This window comes from Acinonyx jubatus, chromosome D4, assembly GCF_027475565.1.
Source record: "Acinonyx jubatus isolate Ajub_Pintada_27869175 chromosome D4, VMU_Ajub_asm_v1.0, whole genome shotgun sequence".
Taxonomy (NCBI): domain Eukaryota; kingdom Metazoa; phylum Chordata; class Mammalia; order Carnivora; family Felidae; genus Acinonyx; species Acinonyx jubatus.
Window position 1 is genome coordinate 42,995,796 of NC_069391.1, and position 17,584 is coordinate 43,013,379.

General features: G+C 38.5%; 1 long non-coding RNA gene across 1 annotated transcript in view; it reads left to right on the plus strand.

Moving 5' to 3' along the window:
• Nucleotides 1–5,557, plus strand: part of LOC113593641 (uncharacterized) — a 30,301-nt gene extending 24,744 nt beyond the window's left edge. Inside the window, exon 3 of the long non-coding RNA XR_008291144.1 lies at nucleotides 4,940–5,557. This is a non-coding gene — a long non-coding RNA (uncharacterized LOC113593641). The remainder of the gene's footprint in view (nucleotides 1–4,939) is intronic.
• Nucleotides 5,558–17,584: the final 12,027 nt, after the last annotated feature.

Below are 17,584 nucleotides of genomic sequence, written 5' to 3' on the forward strand. Positions count from 1 at the left end.
AACAATGTTTTGTGCAGCATAAATACATCCCATACAATATTTGGGACATACTTATACTAAAAAATACTTGTTGTTTATCTGATATTCAAATCTAACCAGGGCCCTGTATTTGTATTTTCTAAATCTGAGAACCCAGCTCCACATCAGGGACCCAGAAGTAAGAAAGGGTAGATTTTGACTTTTCTAGGGCCTAAATAAGGAGTTCGGAGCAATTTAAAGTTCCACTGCTTTGATGGCTCACTCTGCTGCCTTCTCCATGACAGAGGGCTAGACCCTCCCAGGAATAGGTAGAACACTGAAGTTTATATGTCTTTCTGGGTTCATGTTTGTCCATCTATCTCTATTCATTCATTCTTGCCATTGCTGAATCTTCTCTCAGACATATTCTGATTCTAGAAGTAGTCTGCTCATAAAAGGTCTCCTGGGGCAATGGCCTGCTTGTCTTACTTACAAATTTCCTGCTAGCATGCATTCTCATTATTGACAATCATGTTGCAGAAGAATTTTTTTGCAAATGCTGGCCAATTCTTCCCTGAATCCTGGATGACCCCTTATCTATAAATGCCACTGAGGTTTTTTGTGGTTTTTTTTTCTGCCATTAATTACTCATGTAACCACAGAAAGAAAAAAACCAAAACGCTAGAATGAAAACTCCAATATTAAAAACTCTTGCAAAGAGGAAAAGAGTTAGCAGTATGAAGTCTGATAGATGGTACCATTTGCACAGAGCAGAGCACAGTAATGGACATTGGGAGCAATCATTCTTCAGTTGTCCAGGCGAGCAAGAAGGCAGACAGCCTTCTGAAGATTGTTCATTCTTCTAATAAACATTAAGGTTTGGGATAGGGAGTTGTAGGAATGGAGGCTTTGTGAATTGGGCAAGAATCCAGATATCACACCTGAAATATGCTACTAGAATCTCAACAGCATCAGCTGGAGGGGAACTTGACACAGAGCCTTGGGGTCCGCCTAGATCAGAGTTTCTAAACCTTGGCACTTCGGACATTGTGAGTCAGGTGACTCTTCGCTGTGGAGACTGTCCTAGGTATCACAGGAGCTCAGCAGTCAGTCCAGGCCTCTACTCACTAGATGCCAGTAGCACCATCCCTGCTGTGGCAACCAAAAAGGTCTCTAGACATGGACAAATGTTCCCTGGAAGGCAAAAATCACCCCTAGTAGGGAGCCAATACTCTAGAAGAATGGTATTTAACCCTGGTGGAAAATTAGAAGAACCTGGGGTCTTTTAAAAAGATTCCCCAGGGGGCACCTGGGTGGTTCAGTCAGTTGGTCAGTTGAACAGTTGAGCGTTTGACCCTTGATTTTGGCTCAAGTCATGATCCCAGGGTCATGGGATCCATCCCTGTGTAAGGCTCCACACTGAGCGTGGAGCCTGCTTAAGATTATTCCTCTCTCAAGGGGCACCTGGGTGGCTCAGTCGGTTAAGCGTACGACTTGGGCTCAGGTCATGATCTCACGGTCCGTGAGTTCGAGCCCCGCATTGGGCTCTGTGCTGACAGTGCAGAGCCTGGACCCTGTTTCAGATTCTGTGTCTCCCTCTCTCTCTCTGACCCTCCCCGACTCATGCTCTGTCTCAAAAATAAATAAACGTTTAAAAAAAATTTTAAAAAAAGATTCTTCCTCTCTCTTTCTCTCTCTCCCCTTGTCCCACTTCCCCATTTGTGCTCTGTCTAAATAAATAAAAAAATAAAAAGATTCTCTACCCACAAAAAGTCTGTCTTAATTGGTGTAGTAGTGAGCTTAAGCACTGATATGTTGTAGAAGTTCCTTACCTGTTGTTCCCACACAGCTAGGGTTGAGGACCATTGCTCTAGACTTATTTAAAAAAAAATGTGTCTTCAATACTCAATACTTCAATACAATTACTCTTAGAAAACTGGGAACAGGACTCAGGACTGAGTCCACAGATATGAATCAAATGGCCTCAGCTGTTGAAGAGTCAAGGAGACTAGGCTTGGCAAAACCTGTGCTTGGTAGATCCCATTCACTTACCCTAGTTTAACATGTTTTAACTCCATTTTTTAAAAAACAATCTTAGAATTCTAGGCTATGGTTATATTAATAAGGCTGCAAAAAAGGAAAAGGAACAGAAAAAAATGAGAAATTGCAGACCTCTGATTTTTTAAACTCATTTGTTAAATAAAAAAGGGGGAAGTTTTCATTCACTGGTTCCTTTTTCTTAAAAAAAAAAAAAGTCTGTTACCGTTTATCTTACGAGACTTCCAGTTACTGCTTGGGAACTTTAGTAGTTACTAAGAGGAACTTTGTGGTGCTCCTCAAATATTTGAAGACCGTACCATGCCTGCCTTTCCTAAATCCTACACAGAGGGGACAGTAGAAAGTTCAAGGTCAGCTTGCTGCCCAGCTCTGGAGTTTCAAGGAAGGCAAGCCTTGGCTTCTGTAGGGCTCTCCTGAGAGAGATAACCTGGAGGTAGTCTAGAGAAAGGGTTTACTTTGCTTACTTACACTGATCTTCCCAGAAACATTCTCCAAGGCATAAAACGTCCCTTTTACTGTGCAAAAGGGACATATGGCCAGAGTATGCAAACTTAGTGCCCAGACAGGTAGCAGCAAGAGGGCATTTAAAATTAGTGATGCTTGCTAATGGCTGAGCTCCAGCCACACTGCTCTCTATCCTACAATATTTGAGCAATCCTCATATTTTATTTTTATGTCACCAAGTCCTGTTGAAATAAATGCTGGATAATAAAGTAGGACTTCATAATGAGTGATTGGTAAGAGGCTCGCTGGTCTTCAAGTGGTAAAGGTTAGTGATCACACCTGGCTTGGCCATTTACACTAACACTCTCAGGTGGACTCTCGCGTAGGGACAACACTTTCCTTTCTCTTCTGCTACAGAAATCTTTAACATCCACTTTCATTCCACCACTGGGAAAGAATTCTACAATGAAAACTTAGATCTCAAAGGTCTTTGAGTCCTTTTCAACTCAATAAAAGTGAGAACCAGCTGACAAAGGGTGAGGGCAGTCAGGGCTCAGGGAGAAGTCCGGGGAGACCTAAGCCAGGGCAGTAGAGACACAGAACCCTGCAAATGCCCAATGTGCAGCCACAGGAGAGCATGTGGGCAGGAGAAAGATATTGGGGAGGGGGGGGAACAGAATATGATGCAAAGTCTGGTGAGAAAGAAAATTCGATCATAAGAATTTGGACCCAACAGGGCCAAGCCCCAGCCATGGAATACTGGAGATGATCAGTAAAGGAAGTCATACTTACTGGAATGAAAGAATGGGTTTTCTTAAATATTTCCCCTCCCTCTTTCTGGAGGCTGGCATCTCCAGTATTAAAACAATTAAGTGGGAGCCATTTGTCATATAACTCAACCCTGAAGAAAACACTCTGTTAGCACAATAAGCTGGAGATTACACCTCATGGTCTAAAAGGTCTGAGTGCATGTGTTAGATATTTCAATACTTCTCTGAAGCCTAGGAAAGAGGTGCCACTCTTATGTGCCTTGTGCTTTAGAGCACCTGGCATATCACAGACTTAAACAAATTCTCCAGGGAACACACAGGTGGCTCTGTCACTGGAGATCCAACGCTCAGCACCAGCATAGCAGGATCCACAACCACAAACACCTGCTTCCATGACTCACCATTCGAGGCCACCAAGAAATGCTTCTCACATATCTTAACCCTATGACTTCAGATCAAAAGGCAAATGTACCCGAATTCTGTGAAGGTTTGTGGGTTGTTGAAATCAGAGACAAATACTGACTTAGGTAGGGAGCGTCTGAGTGGCAGAAGTGCTCAAATAAGAAAAAAGACTAACTTGTCAAATCCTTCCTCTCGGATAATCCAAATACAATAGGTTCCTGAATAATGAAATACAGTTTCCCCAGGAGTACCACGAACCTGTTTTCTTGCTTCTCTTCACGTTCCGATTCATAGGTCTGGAGGTATTTATGAATTAGATCAGCTTTTGAAAATGAAACATGGTGGTTTAAGAACCTTTACAATACTGAGTGTTTCATAAATTTGTGTATATGTAGGCTTAGGCGTAATGTGATTGAAGTATTGGCAATTAGATGGACATTGAACATGAAAAGCCCAAAAACTTTATCATCATGAAAATACTTAAGACTGGGGCGCCTGGGTGGTGTTTGGTTAAGCGTCCGACTTCAGCCAGGTCACGATCTCGCGGTCCGTGAGTTCGAGCCCCGCGTCAGGCTCTGGGCTGACGGCTCAGAGCCTGGAGCCTGTTTCCGATTCTGTGTCTCCCTCTCTCTCTGCCCCTCCCCCGTTCATGCTCTGTCTCTCTCTGTCCCAAAAATAAAAAAAAAATAAAAAAAAATAAAATACTTAAGACTTTATTAAATATATAAATACTAAACTAAAATAATTCAAAACTTTATTTAAATAATTTTATTTTAAATGATTCGATTTATTATGATTTGTACGTTTTCTTTTAATTATGTTGGATAAGTTTGTCACCCAACATTTTTTTTTAATTTTTTTAACATTTTTTATTATTTATTTTTGAGACAGAGAGAGACAGAGCATGAACAGGAGAGGGGCAGAGAGAGAGGGAGACACAGAATCTGAAACAGGCTCCAGGCTCTGAGCTGTCAGCACAGAGACCGATGCGGGGCTCGAACTCACGGACCGTGAGATCATGACCTGAGCCGAAGTCAGATGTGTAACCGACTGAGCCACCCAGGCGCCCCTGTCATCCAACATTTAATTAGTATATGAGGTTTTTGGAAAGGCTACATGAAAAATTATTTTAGCTTAAAATTTTTATATTTAATTTTTAGATGAAAATGTCTAAATTTTATGCACATTAAATGTAATTGCATTTGATGGTTTGATCCTTTAGTATTAGCTTTCCATTGTTACTGTAACAAATTACCACAGCTCAGTGGCTTAAAACAATATAAATTTATTATCTTGCCATTCCATAGGCCAGATGTCCAACACAGCTAAGTTCAAGAACTGCATTCCTTTCTGGAGGCTCCAGGGAAGAATCCATTCCTTGCCTTTTCCAGCTTCTAGAGTTTACCCACATTCCTTGGCCCATGGCTTCCTTCCTCCATCTTCAAAACCAGCAACCACAAGTTAATTCCTCACCTCCTATCATATTGACTGTTATTCTATGGCTTTATCTTCCTCTCTGACTGCAGCTGGGGAAGATTCCCCTTAAGGACTCATAGGATTAGATGAACCCACCTGGATACTATATCCTTAACCGTAATCACATAGGCAATGTCCTATGCATGGCAAAAGGATCCAAGGTTTAGACATGGAGATCTTTAGAGGGCAATTATTCTACCTACCAAAATAATTGAGAATGAGCACAAGTCAAGATTATAATAGCAATAGAATATATGAACATGAAGCTCAAAAAAGAAAAGTGAAATAAAAAATTACTGTAAATCTTTAAAGAGACAGCCTGCTTAAATTTTTAACAATTGAAAACAATGGGAGTGAATAGACATCTCTTGAGTATGACACACATTACAAATTCTTATATAATGGATATTTAATTACTGATCGAAACTATACCAACAGGCAATAGAATTATTCTTATCAAATCCATAACATGAAAAGGTCAAAATCCCAACTTCACATTCTTAACTAAAGGAAGACTTTCAATCCACATCAGAGACAATGTGAGACTATCCATGTGCACTCCTGCTGGGAATCTGAAAATATTGGAGGTAGGTCAGCTTCACCCTAAGGCCAGCCCTCTCCTCTCCTCCACACCCTCTCCAGCATCAGAACTGGACTCAAAGAAGGACAAAACTTAGAGAAGGGAGCAAATAGATGAAAAAGGAGCTGGCAGGGGTAGCAAGGAGGATGCAAGCAAGAAGGTGTTGGAGATAACTCTGCTCTTGGAAGGGTGGACACAGGGAATGGAGAACAAACTGAAGAGCCAAAGAGAAGCCACAGCTAATCAATGCTGTTCTCTTAAGAAATATCACCTGTCAAAAGTTCTTCTAGAATATTCTACCTGATTCCATGTAGGTGTTCGACCAGTGAATGGTAATGCCATTTTGGGGGTGTTTTTTGTTTGTTTCTGGGGTGGTTTTGTTTTGTTTTGTTTTTGTGTGTGTGGTGTGTGTGTGTGTTTGCCATTTTTAGATTCTACCATCCCCTGCTTCAAAACAAAGGGAGAAGTGATGGGTTTATAGTGTAAATTTCCCACCTTATTAAACATGGGGAAGTGGAAAACTAAGCCAAGAGAAGAGGAGACTTTTATCTAATTATCCTTGTCCACAGAATGTTTGCTAATTCCTTCTCTAGGAGTAAATGACAAAGCTACCTCACTTTTTGTAGGATGTGTTTAGTTAGTTACACTTTAAAATATAAGTGTTATGGGGGCTCCTGGGTGGCTCAGTCGGTTAAGCATTCCACTCTTGATATCAGCTCAGGTCTTGATCTCAGGGTTGTGAGCTGGGCTCCATGCTGCATTGGACTCCACACTAGGCATGAAACTTACTTTTAAAAAGTCTATGTATCTATATATCTATGTATCTAATCTCCGTGTGTATGTGTGTGTGTGTGTGTGTGTGTGTGTGTGTGTGTGTACAAAATCAGTTAATTATTCACTTGTAGTGGAAAATGCGCCATTCTAAGGTTAATCACTTGTTATTAAAAATTCCAGGTAAGAATCATAAAAGAACATTTATTACAGCAAAAATAACTACATCTGGATAGGACTCTAATCACCAGCTATTAACTCAATCAATGCTCAAAGAAGGATAGTTCATCTTTTATTCTAGGCTTCATTAAAAGAAGCAGAAGTGCCTGTTCACATCTCTAGATCATTTGCTATTGACTTGTTTTCTTTTTATTGAGTTATAAAAGCTTTTTATATATTCTGGATACAAAACCTTTATCAGATATGCAAATATCAGATATTTTGCAAACATTTTCTCTCAGTCTGTGGTTTATCTTTTCATCTTCTTTAATTTTTTTAATGTTTATTTATTATTTTTAAGAGAGACAGAGACAGAATGCGAGTGGGTTAGGGGCAGAGAGAGAGGGAGACACAGAATCCGAAGCAGGCTCCAGGCTCTGAGCTGTCAGCACAGAGCCCAATGCAGGGCTTGAATTCACAAACTAAGATCATGACCTGAGCTGAAGTCGGATGCTCAACCAACTGAGCCACCCAGGCGCCTCTATCTTTTCATGTTCTTGATAGTGTCTTTCAAAGACCAGTTTGTAATTTTTATGAAGCCCAATTTATAAGAGTTTTTTTTTTCTTTCATAGGTTTGTGGGATTTTTTTTGTCCTAAGAAATCTTTGCTTACTTCAGGCTAAGTACACTAATCAAAAAGATTAGTTTATACATTTTCTTCTAGAAGATTTATAGTTTTAGGTTTTGATTTTAGGTCACTGATTCATTTCAGATTGCAAATAAGCACAAAAAAAAAGATGTTTAAAATCATTAGTCATTAGGGAAAATGCATATTAAAATCACAAGGAAATACCACTTTACACATATTAGAAAGCCTAAATTTAAGGGGAAAAAACCCTGACCATAACAAGTACTGACAGGCATGAAAAGCAACTGAAATTCTCATATAGTGATAGTAGAAATACAAAACGGCACAACCACTTTGGAAAACACTTTGGAAGCAGCTGTAAAGACATGGAATTTTGAGCTGGAAAAATCTTAGAAAATAAATGTATTTCACCCCCTCTCCCATCTCTGCACCCTGAGGAACTTTCAGATGAGGAATATGTGCCTCAAGGAAAAACCTGTCTGTATCTTCCACAGCAATTATTACCCTGAACATACCATAATCACACTCCTTACTATCATCTGTCTGGTGTGGGTATTTTTCTCTCTTCATTGGTTTTCTTATTGCACAATTATTATACATATTCTCACTGTAAAGATTTAAACAACATAAATATAATAGAATAAATTATTAAGGTTCCTCTTCATCCTTCCCTGGCCAACTCCTGTTTCCTCATGAAAATAATTCATTATTTTAGTTTGATAAATGTTCTAGCTCTTTTTCAATGTTTTTACATATGTGCATGCATGTATATACAGAAAGAGAGATGTGATTTTTGCAACATAAATGGAACTGCACTATAAATATTCTTCTATGACCTACTTTTTCAACCAAGTTACATGTCTGAGATATATATGTGTGTGTGTGTGTGTGTGTGTGTGTGTGTGTGTGTGTATACATACATATATATATATATATACGTGCACACACACACACACACACACACATATATAAAATGAGGCCCAGGGAAGAACTTGTCTATAACCTCTAGTACACTTTCCTTTCTCTATATATACATATAATCCATTCTTTATAAAATTGTAGAATATTCTAAAATATGCATGGGTCATAATTTATTCTACTTATTTTCCTATTTATAAGCATTTAGATTTTTTCCCTAACTTTTCATAATTAAAAACTATACTACAATTAACACACATATATCTTTGTGCATATTTGTGCAACGTGTACATTTCCTTAGTACAGGCTTCCAGAAAGGCAATGGCCAAGAGATCAAAGAGTTTTAATATTTTTATTTTGAGAAGTACAGTTACATCTTAATGATCTACCAAAAATCTGTAATGGTTTACATCCATATCAACAGTGTAAGAACGTGTCTATTTCACTGCTTTATTACCTTCACTGGTTATAGCCAATACTTTTAATTAATGCCAATCTGAGGGATGCAAGATACTATCACATTGTTGTTTTAATCTGCATTTTCCCAATTTCTAGTGAAGTTGAACATTCTTTTGTTTTATGGATCACTGGCTTTTCTTCTGTGAATTGACTGTTCATATCCTTTCGTTTTATACTGTTAGGTTTTTTTTTTCCTTTTCATTTATATGAGCTCTATATTTATTCAGAATGTTAATCATTTGTCTTTTATATGTGTGGCAAATATTTTCTCCCAGACGAAATGCTTGTCTTTTTATCTTTGTTTTTGGTATCTTTCATCTTATAGATATTTTAATTTTTATCATAATGTTGCTTTACTCTCTAATTATGCACATCTTAATCATACCTGTTACTTTAAGGTCCTTAAAGCCAAACTGTAGACACACGTATGTTTCATTTTCATTCCCTGAGAAACACATTAAAAAAAGAACTCTGAAACTTTGTCTAGTCCTTTATAGGATAATAGGTGATAATCAATCATTGGAGAATTTCAAAAAATCATTTAAAAGGAATTCTTCACACTAGTAACTGGCTTGAAAATGTTTCTTGGGTGAGAGTATGGACTAGTTAACATCAGGAGCAGTAGACTGGGTGGGCAGGCACTGGGTGGATGGTGGTACAGGTACTGGAAGACATTCCAGTTGGCTACGTACATAGTTTCTGAAAATGATCAAGGCAGACAACTGAAGGCAACACCAGTTTTGGGCCACCTGAGAGAACAATAACAAAGTACCGAAAGAGCTAAGCCCAATACAGTGATGGCCAATCTGGGAGCAGGCAGTACTGACAAGACAGATAAGCAGGTGGACTGGCGACCTTCATCAGGGAGATGTGTTCCCCAGGGAGGGGTTCAAGGTCACTAGGGGGGAAAGAGCAGGAACTGGGTTCTCTACCAATGCTTCTCAAACATCAGTAGGTAGATGAGTCACATGGGAGTCTGGTCAAAATGCAGATTTGGGTTCAGTGGGTCTGAGGCAGGATGTTAGATTCTACATTTCCCAACAAGATCACAGATGATGCTGACACTATTGGTCCCTGAACCATGCTCTGAGTAGCAGAGTTCTAGGAGGCCTATGTCAACTAGGCACCGAGAAGCCTCACATTTCAGTGGCAAAATGGGATAAGAATGTGAAGAGTAATGTAATGCAGACATCAGAATGTGAGACAGCTACTTACGTCCCTCCTGGTGGCATTTGGGATGGCTTCCTACAATGGGGTAGGGCTGATCCTGTACAGGAGCCTTAGGCTATGGGAAGGGTAGGACAACAGGCTCCAAGATAGGCAGGGACTGAGCAGTGACATCTAATGCTTTGGAATCTGCACATGAAGAGCTACGCATTATCTGTGTTCTGAGCACCTTGAAGCCCTTTCACATATTGCTAGTTCCATTAATGCAGCTCTTTGCTATTTCTACTTTCCCTTCCAGCTGTCCACATTTTGGCTTTTTACACCTCCATCAGAAGACGGCAAGAGGAAACAAAATATTAGAATAAAAACATGCTCATTTGTCTACCTGTTGCCAAGCCTGGACACGGTAGAAATTGAAAGTATTGAAAGTATTTTTATGAGAAAAAATTCCAAACTTTTTTTTCCATGTGGCCCACTTAGGTAAACATAAAGATCAAAGACCCACCTATAATTTGAGCTTCTACTTTTCAGCAGAGAAAGAACTCAGTGCTTTAAAAAATTAAATTAAATTGTAAGAAGAGCAAGACAAAAATAATGAAGACAGTACCAAATTTTTGTGTCTACAACACACAAATCGATCATGATGAAGTCGCTTTCGATGACACACAGGGAAAATTAAAATCTACAGAGTTCTGTATTATTTTCTTATAAAATGATTGTTTCACAGCCCACCAGGAAGAAGACCTCATGCTAAGGGGACTGCTGGGCTGAGCTGGAAGCTTCAGGACTGCTCTGAGAAGCCCTGAAACTCCTTGGGGAGCCTTGCAGCCTAGATAAGAGGAGTCTCCGCCTTCCAGCCCTCGTTTTAACAACAGAAGCTCTGTTTTCATCAGCCCACTGCACAACATTAATGACTGGTTTCCAAGGCTAATACAGAGTCTGAGAATCACCAATTCAGGGCTACGATTCTATGTATTATCTCTGAATTTGACTTACACTATACCATCACTCATAAATATAGGCAATACAGAGTTAACTATATAAGTTTATGGAGGGAATATTCTCAAATTCTTTTATGAGATAAACTTGTGCTGCACACTACTTGGATCAAGAACTACTACATAAACGCTGAGCACAGTGTAATTGGGAATAATAAAGATACTCTAATGAAGCATCTTGAAAGGGAAGAGCCTCAGGTATGCTGAGAGGTTAGGTATTTAAGTGTAATGCTCCTGGCTTTGATGGTTATTTTTAAATACAATTTCATTGCTGTGCATCTATAAATTAGTATCCAGGAGTAGGAAATGATTCTATAGTAAGAATGAGATGCTATAGATAATGGGACTGAATGAGATACTATAGGTAATGACATAGACTTTCACGTCCTATTATTCATGGGAAGAGGTCAATAATGCACGGCATCATATACTAGAGCAACCGAGTTATTGAATGTTTTCCAGACTTACTTATATAATCAGCCACAATGTCAAACAAAGGATAGGTTCTCATAGTAAAATGATCCAAGTACAGTAACGGTAAAGGTGAATCTTGAAGGATTTTCCTCCCTCTTTTCTCCAGTGCAAGAGCCTAAATAGCAACTTTTGGCAGAAAGCTGGTGCTTACTAAGTTTTCGTAAGGTATCATTTTCCAAGTAAATTTATTTCACAAAGACCTACATCGTTGCCATCCTTCATAGCAAACAGTTGATTCAGCCCTGCTCTAATCTCAACAGTAAGTGAGGTTCTCACCCTCAGAATCAGCTGAGCCTTCCTGAGATCATTTTATTTTAGCTTTACTTGGTGATTATCATTTCATGCCTAGCTCTCCATCAGATTGTTAGTTTGAAGAGAACTGAATTAAATCTGTCTTCACCACTGTATACTCATTACCAACACAGTGCCTAGAGCACGGTCACTGAATAAATATTTATTGAGACAATGAATGTACTTACCAGGAGAACATGTGACCTCTAAGGCCCAGTTCAAGGTCTTTAATAGCTTTGGCAGCAAAGGATCCTTCTCTATTATACATTTCCTTGATTTGTGTTGTGTCTCCTTCTGGCCCTCAAAATTTGTTAGGACCTTTTTGTGTGTGAATGAATATAAATTTTAAAGCACATAAGATGACACTTTTCACATAATAATACTCAATAAATATTTATTAAATAAACAGATGAATGAGATTACTGGATTTTCTTTTTATATATAATTTTTTTAAGTTTTCATTTATTTATTTTGAGAGAGTGACAGAGAATGAGCAGGGGAGAGGCAGAGAAAGAGGGGGACAGATGATCCGAAGCATGTGCTGACAGGAGAGAGCCTGATGCTGGGCTCAAACTCACAAACCATGAGATCATGACCCCAGCCAAAGTCAGACCCAGGTGCCCCCAGGTGCCCCCCAGGTTCCCCCAGATTATTGAATTTTCTAAGATGTTACAACTCTTATGAAGTTACTTAGCACATTATTTGATATAATAAAACTCTGGTTAATTATGGAGGCCTGTGTAGAAAGTTGTAGTTTCATAATTTTTATTAATAAAAAATAATAAGCATGCATGTGTGTATCACTGTGCACAATTTACAGTGTGTGTCCGTTTTGCTTCTTGGCACATAAACCATGGAAATCCTGAAACCAAACTGCCACCTCACAGCCACTGCCAAGCATAGGCATTTTTTAATCCTTGAGGTTTTTCAACACCTTAAGTAATGCTTTTTCAAATGCGGGAACACTGATATGCAGACCTACTTATTGTCCATGCACAAAGCCATTCCTCAATACGATTACAATATGCTCTCCTGGATGTCATTAAAAATCAGTGCCTTATTTTTCTAGGAAAGGTTAGCTGAAGTCCTGCATGAAAGCAAGTGATGGAAAATACAATTCTTCAAGCCTCCTTTGGCTTCTTGGGTCCATACAACAACCTTGACAGTCCACTTCCAAAGTCAAGGAATGCTTCTTACAAAACCCAGACATCTTTGAGTAACTTGTTTTGTTCTTAACACTTGTTCCCAGGAGCTTAATAAATACTATCTTTACAATTGTTCAGTGGCAAAATAATGAATCCTTGGTGTACGCTCATCCTCTGCTTTGCTATTAGAGGAGACACATGCAGACTCTTTTAACCAAAACCCAATTCAAGGGCAGAAAGCAGTTCTAAAAACTGTTAAAATTCAAATACTTAGTAATTGTATGTGCAGCATGTGCGTTGCAGAAAGGGCTATTATTTTGAAAGATAAATTGCACCTTGTTGAGGAATTTCAAATATCATCTGAATATATTTATAACTGAAATGCTCCCAAGTTTACGAAGAGCTCTCAATGAAACTGCAACCTTGTATAGACAAGTGTCCATGGAGGAACAATTTCAAAACCATCTCTTTTTTTTATTTCCTTGTGAGGTCTCCAACAATCTAGGGCATTAAAGTTGATGAATAGGTCAGACTTCAACTCCTCCTGCCTCTCTTGCCTTTCATTTGCCCATATCTCAAGCTTCACAGAAATGACAGATTTTACACTTTACCTCATATTGCTTCCCTTAGCTCCTCCTTTTCCTAGCGAATCTCTGTTTTACTGTTTACTTAAAAAGGTCATTATTCAGAAGGGAAATTAGTCAGCACATAATCCAAATAAGAGAAAACAATTTTAAGTTAACCCAATAAGAAGTTTGCATTTAGAGACCATTTGGTGGTTTTATCTTCACCTAACTTTTATAGATACTGTTTTTAACTAGTTAAATGACTGTTGAGATCACCTAATTTCACTGAGCTTTCACTTCTTTGTATTGGACAAGACTGGATTGTGTGTTCCAGCTCTTAAGACTTAGATATCAATCAACCACCCTGGAAAAGTGAATTCATGCAAAGCCCATTATTATTATGTCTAGAAGGTCAACCTTCCTTCAAGCGTTCTCATGTATGCAGTGACCAGAGGCCAGCCTTGATCAACTTGATGGAAGAAGTACCACTAAAAGTGCTACTAAAAGATCAGAACCATCTGGTGCTGGATAAGAGTATTAATGGAAAAACGTTTACTGAAAGAACCTTACCAAAATAGCCAATTACCTGGTGTCTGCTCAAATAAGGAATCAATTAGCAGTCAAAATCTGTAAAATGACAATGGCTTTGGCAGGGGAAAATCTACTGGACTTCATCATGTCCGGAAGCAAACGGACTCAGCAAGAAGCCTTCAGATTTTGGGTCCAAAAGTAAGTAACAATTCACAGGAATAATTAAGGACAAAAACGAGAGCATATTTGTGAGAATTAATATAAGTCTAGGGAAAATTCATATTAAAGAAGCTTTACAGAAAACTAATATTTATACCCAATACAAGGGCATCATACTATCAAATAAAACTCTCTGGTTCTGTCCTCTCCCTTCTTCCTATTTTTTTTTCCATTTTTGAAAGAGAGAGAGAGGGAGAGAGCCCATATAAGCAGGGGAGAGGGGAAGAGGGAGAGAGAGGGGTGGGGGAGAAAGGGGGAGAGAGGGAGACAGAGAAAGAGAGAGAGAAGAGAGAGAGAGAGAGAGAGAGACAATCTCAAGCAGGCTCCACACTGAGCATGGAGCCTGATGCATGGCTTGGTTCCACAACCCTGGGATCATGACCTGAGCCGAAATCAATAGTTGGACACTCAACCAACTGAGCCACCAAGGCACACTGGTTCTTCCTATTGTTTGATTCCTGGGCCTCAAAATTCAATATGGAGCACCTGGAAAACTAGAATAGTTGTAGATATTCAAATCCAAGTGAATATACTGGCAGTACTATATATCATCAAATATAATATAAAGACAAAGATTCCTAACATCCCCCAGCCAAACTTTCTTAAAGATTGTTTGGGGAGATAAAAATATAACAGTAATGAGAAAGGATGGATCTTTGAGAAGATTGGGAAAGATAATGTGAGATATCATCTAGAAAAGCTCTGTATACATTACTTTTGCTCAGATTTAAGATTTAGCTTACTCCTGCTTTGTCACGAGGCATCATAAAATCTTCAAAGATTCTTCAAGCCAGACAGATCTTTGTCTCTTCTATGTTATCCTGGATCCTAAGTTATTCCACCTTTTGTACTACTATTTCATCATATATAATACTACACTCTTTTTTTTTTAATTTTTTTTTCAACGTTTATTTATTTTGGGGACAGAGAGAGACAGAGCATGAACGGGGGAGGGGCAGAGAGAGAGGGAGACACAGAATCGGAAACAGGCTCCAGGCTCTGAGCCATCAGCCCAGAGCCTGATGCGGGGCTCGAACTCACGGACCGCGAGATCGTGACCTGGCTGAAGTCGGACGCTTAACCAACTGCGCCACCCAGGCGCCCCTATAATACTACACTCTTAATATTTCAAGTATGACTTATTTCCCAAAGATACTGCAAAATTCGTGAGTTCGATTTTGGAGATTTTTGTTTTTATATCATTATATTTTAGTCAGATTTTAGACAGTTAGATTCTCTGATTTCTCTAACAAGATCTCTGTCTTTTGTATTTTAAGAAATCTTTCTCTATTAAAGACAATATAAGGTAGATCAGAAGAGAACTTGACCTCAAAATATATAGAATGTGGAATGGCCACAGAAGCATTTGGAGACCCTATAGAAAGCAGGGTCTTATTATTACCTCTATTGTTAGAGGTATTGATGATAGGGTTTATGCCACAAAAAATCAAATGGTCTCTATTACAATTATTCCTTGGAATAGCAAATTAAGGGCAGAACACCCTTTGTAAATTTCTTCACAGAATCTACTGAAATAAGCTTGTATTTGCTTAAACTTTGTCTCTTTAGTAGTCTTGGTTCCTACTACCTTGGAAGAAATAAAACTGCTTAAAACATTAACAGAAACTATACACTTCTGTGGCAGAGATAATACTGTGTATTCAATAAAACATTTCTTTTCCTTCCTGGATACTCAGAAAGATCTAATTTACCTTCCCTCTTTCATCTAATCAAAGTGCTGTGAGTACTTCTAGACAGGTAATGTCTAGAAGGAATGTGGTAAGGATGGTTGAGTGCCAAGTTAAAAGAGCCCAGATTTCTGATTCAGTGTTTTTGAAAAGAGCTCACAAGAAGAACAGCCTGACCAAGAACATCTATCTGCATTGCGTTCTATGAGAGCAAAAACTGAAGTTCTATTTTATGAGCCATGAGATGTCAGTGTTCTGGTTATAGTGTCTAGCATTAATTATCCTGACTAGAACAACTTGCTTGTATCCACCAGGTAGAGTACTAAATAAATGCTTATTGAGTTTATGACATTTTTCATATTCTAATGCTTGCTAATTCCACTTTAATTCATTTCACGAGGTGACCAAGGCCTAAAGTAGTCTACCCAACACAAACCAAACATCAAAATCATCCCAAACCTTCTAAAATACAGCTTCAGAGATACAACGCACAGAGATATTGAATCAGTAGGTTTTCAGATGGAGCCCAGAAATCTATACTTGTCATATAGAGAATCCCATGTGATTCTGAGGTACAGCAGCCAAGTTTGGAAAGCCTAGACTACAGCTTTACAAGAGGAAAATAAGGACATACACCATGTCTTTCAGCACCAAGGACAATGGCTTTACCACAGAATACATTCTACATTCAATACAAGCTTGTAGTAGATTTGTTAACAGATGCAGGGGCTAACTCTGGCAAAATAATGAAGGCAACAATGATTTACACTGAAACAATTTTTCTTTTTCTTTTATTCTACAGGTGTCTAGAGCTCTGTGTTTCCTTTCTCCTATCTCCTATCAAAATCCACTCTATCAGGTGTGGGGGGGAGGGAGTGGATTCCTTCACTACTTTATACACTAAATAATAATATTGGTGTTGCTCAAACTATCTATGAAAAGGGGCCCACTGAAGCTAATACATTCATAAAATGCAATAGAAACAAATTATGAGAAAATAAAATTTAAAAATCAAAGATATACAAAATACAAGTCCTAATTTTTTTATTATTGGCTTCAAGAGACTTAAAATTACATTTCAAAATATAAAATCAAAGCAAATATAACACAGGAGAAAATAAGTATCATGGACTGGCCCAGTCTAAAGACTAAACTTTACTGAACACTACAAATTATTAAAAAGCAAAATCTTCTACTTGTGGACATTTCCATTTCCACTGACAAAATATGTACACTGCCTTTATTTTAGAAAGCCAGCCATTGGCTAGCTACTGGTTTGGGATAGGGGTATTGAGACAGAGGTGTTTCCCAGGCCCTTCAGAAGTCAGGATAAAGACATCTAGGCCTGTGCTCAGGATTAGGGAGTTGTCTGGGGCATGGGAAGCAAGCATAGGTCCTGAGAGAAAACAGATCAGCAGCAAAATCTTAACAGAATTTTCACACTTTGGCTATGGTGAACTCCCGAGCTCCTCATTCGAAGCAATGTGGGTCCTGACTTGTACCTTTTCTTTCATTGAGTCAGCTGTGATATTAATATTCTGTTGTCAAAATTCTACTAACATGTGAAGGTACCAAACTTTTAAAATGTGGAAATTTTTTAAATGTAAAATTAAGCTAAGTGAAGTAATTTTGTTCAGTAGGGGACATATTTGCTATCATATGGGGAGAAAGTTAACAGGAAACTGAGATTGATAATACCAACAAGAAACAGAAACAATATTTTAAAATTAAATAAATGGGTCATTTAGGGACCAACTGACAGATTCTTAATAAAGACTATAGAATGCATTAAACATTAGACTGTATGGAGAGAATGTTTGTAACTTTAATATGACAATATTACGTGATGAGAAAAACTATG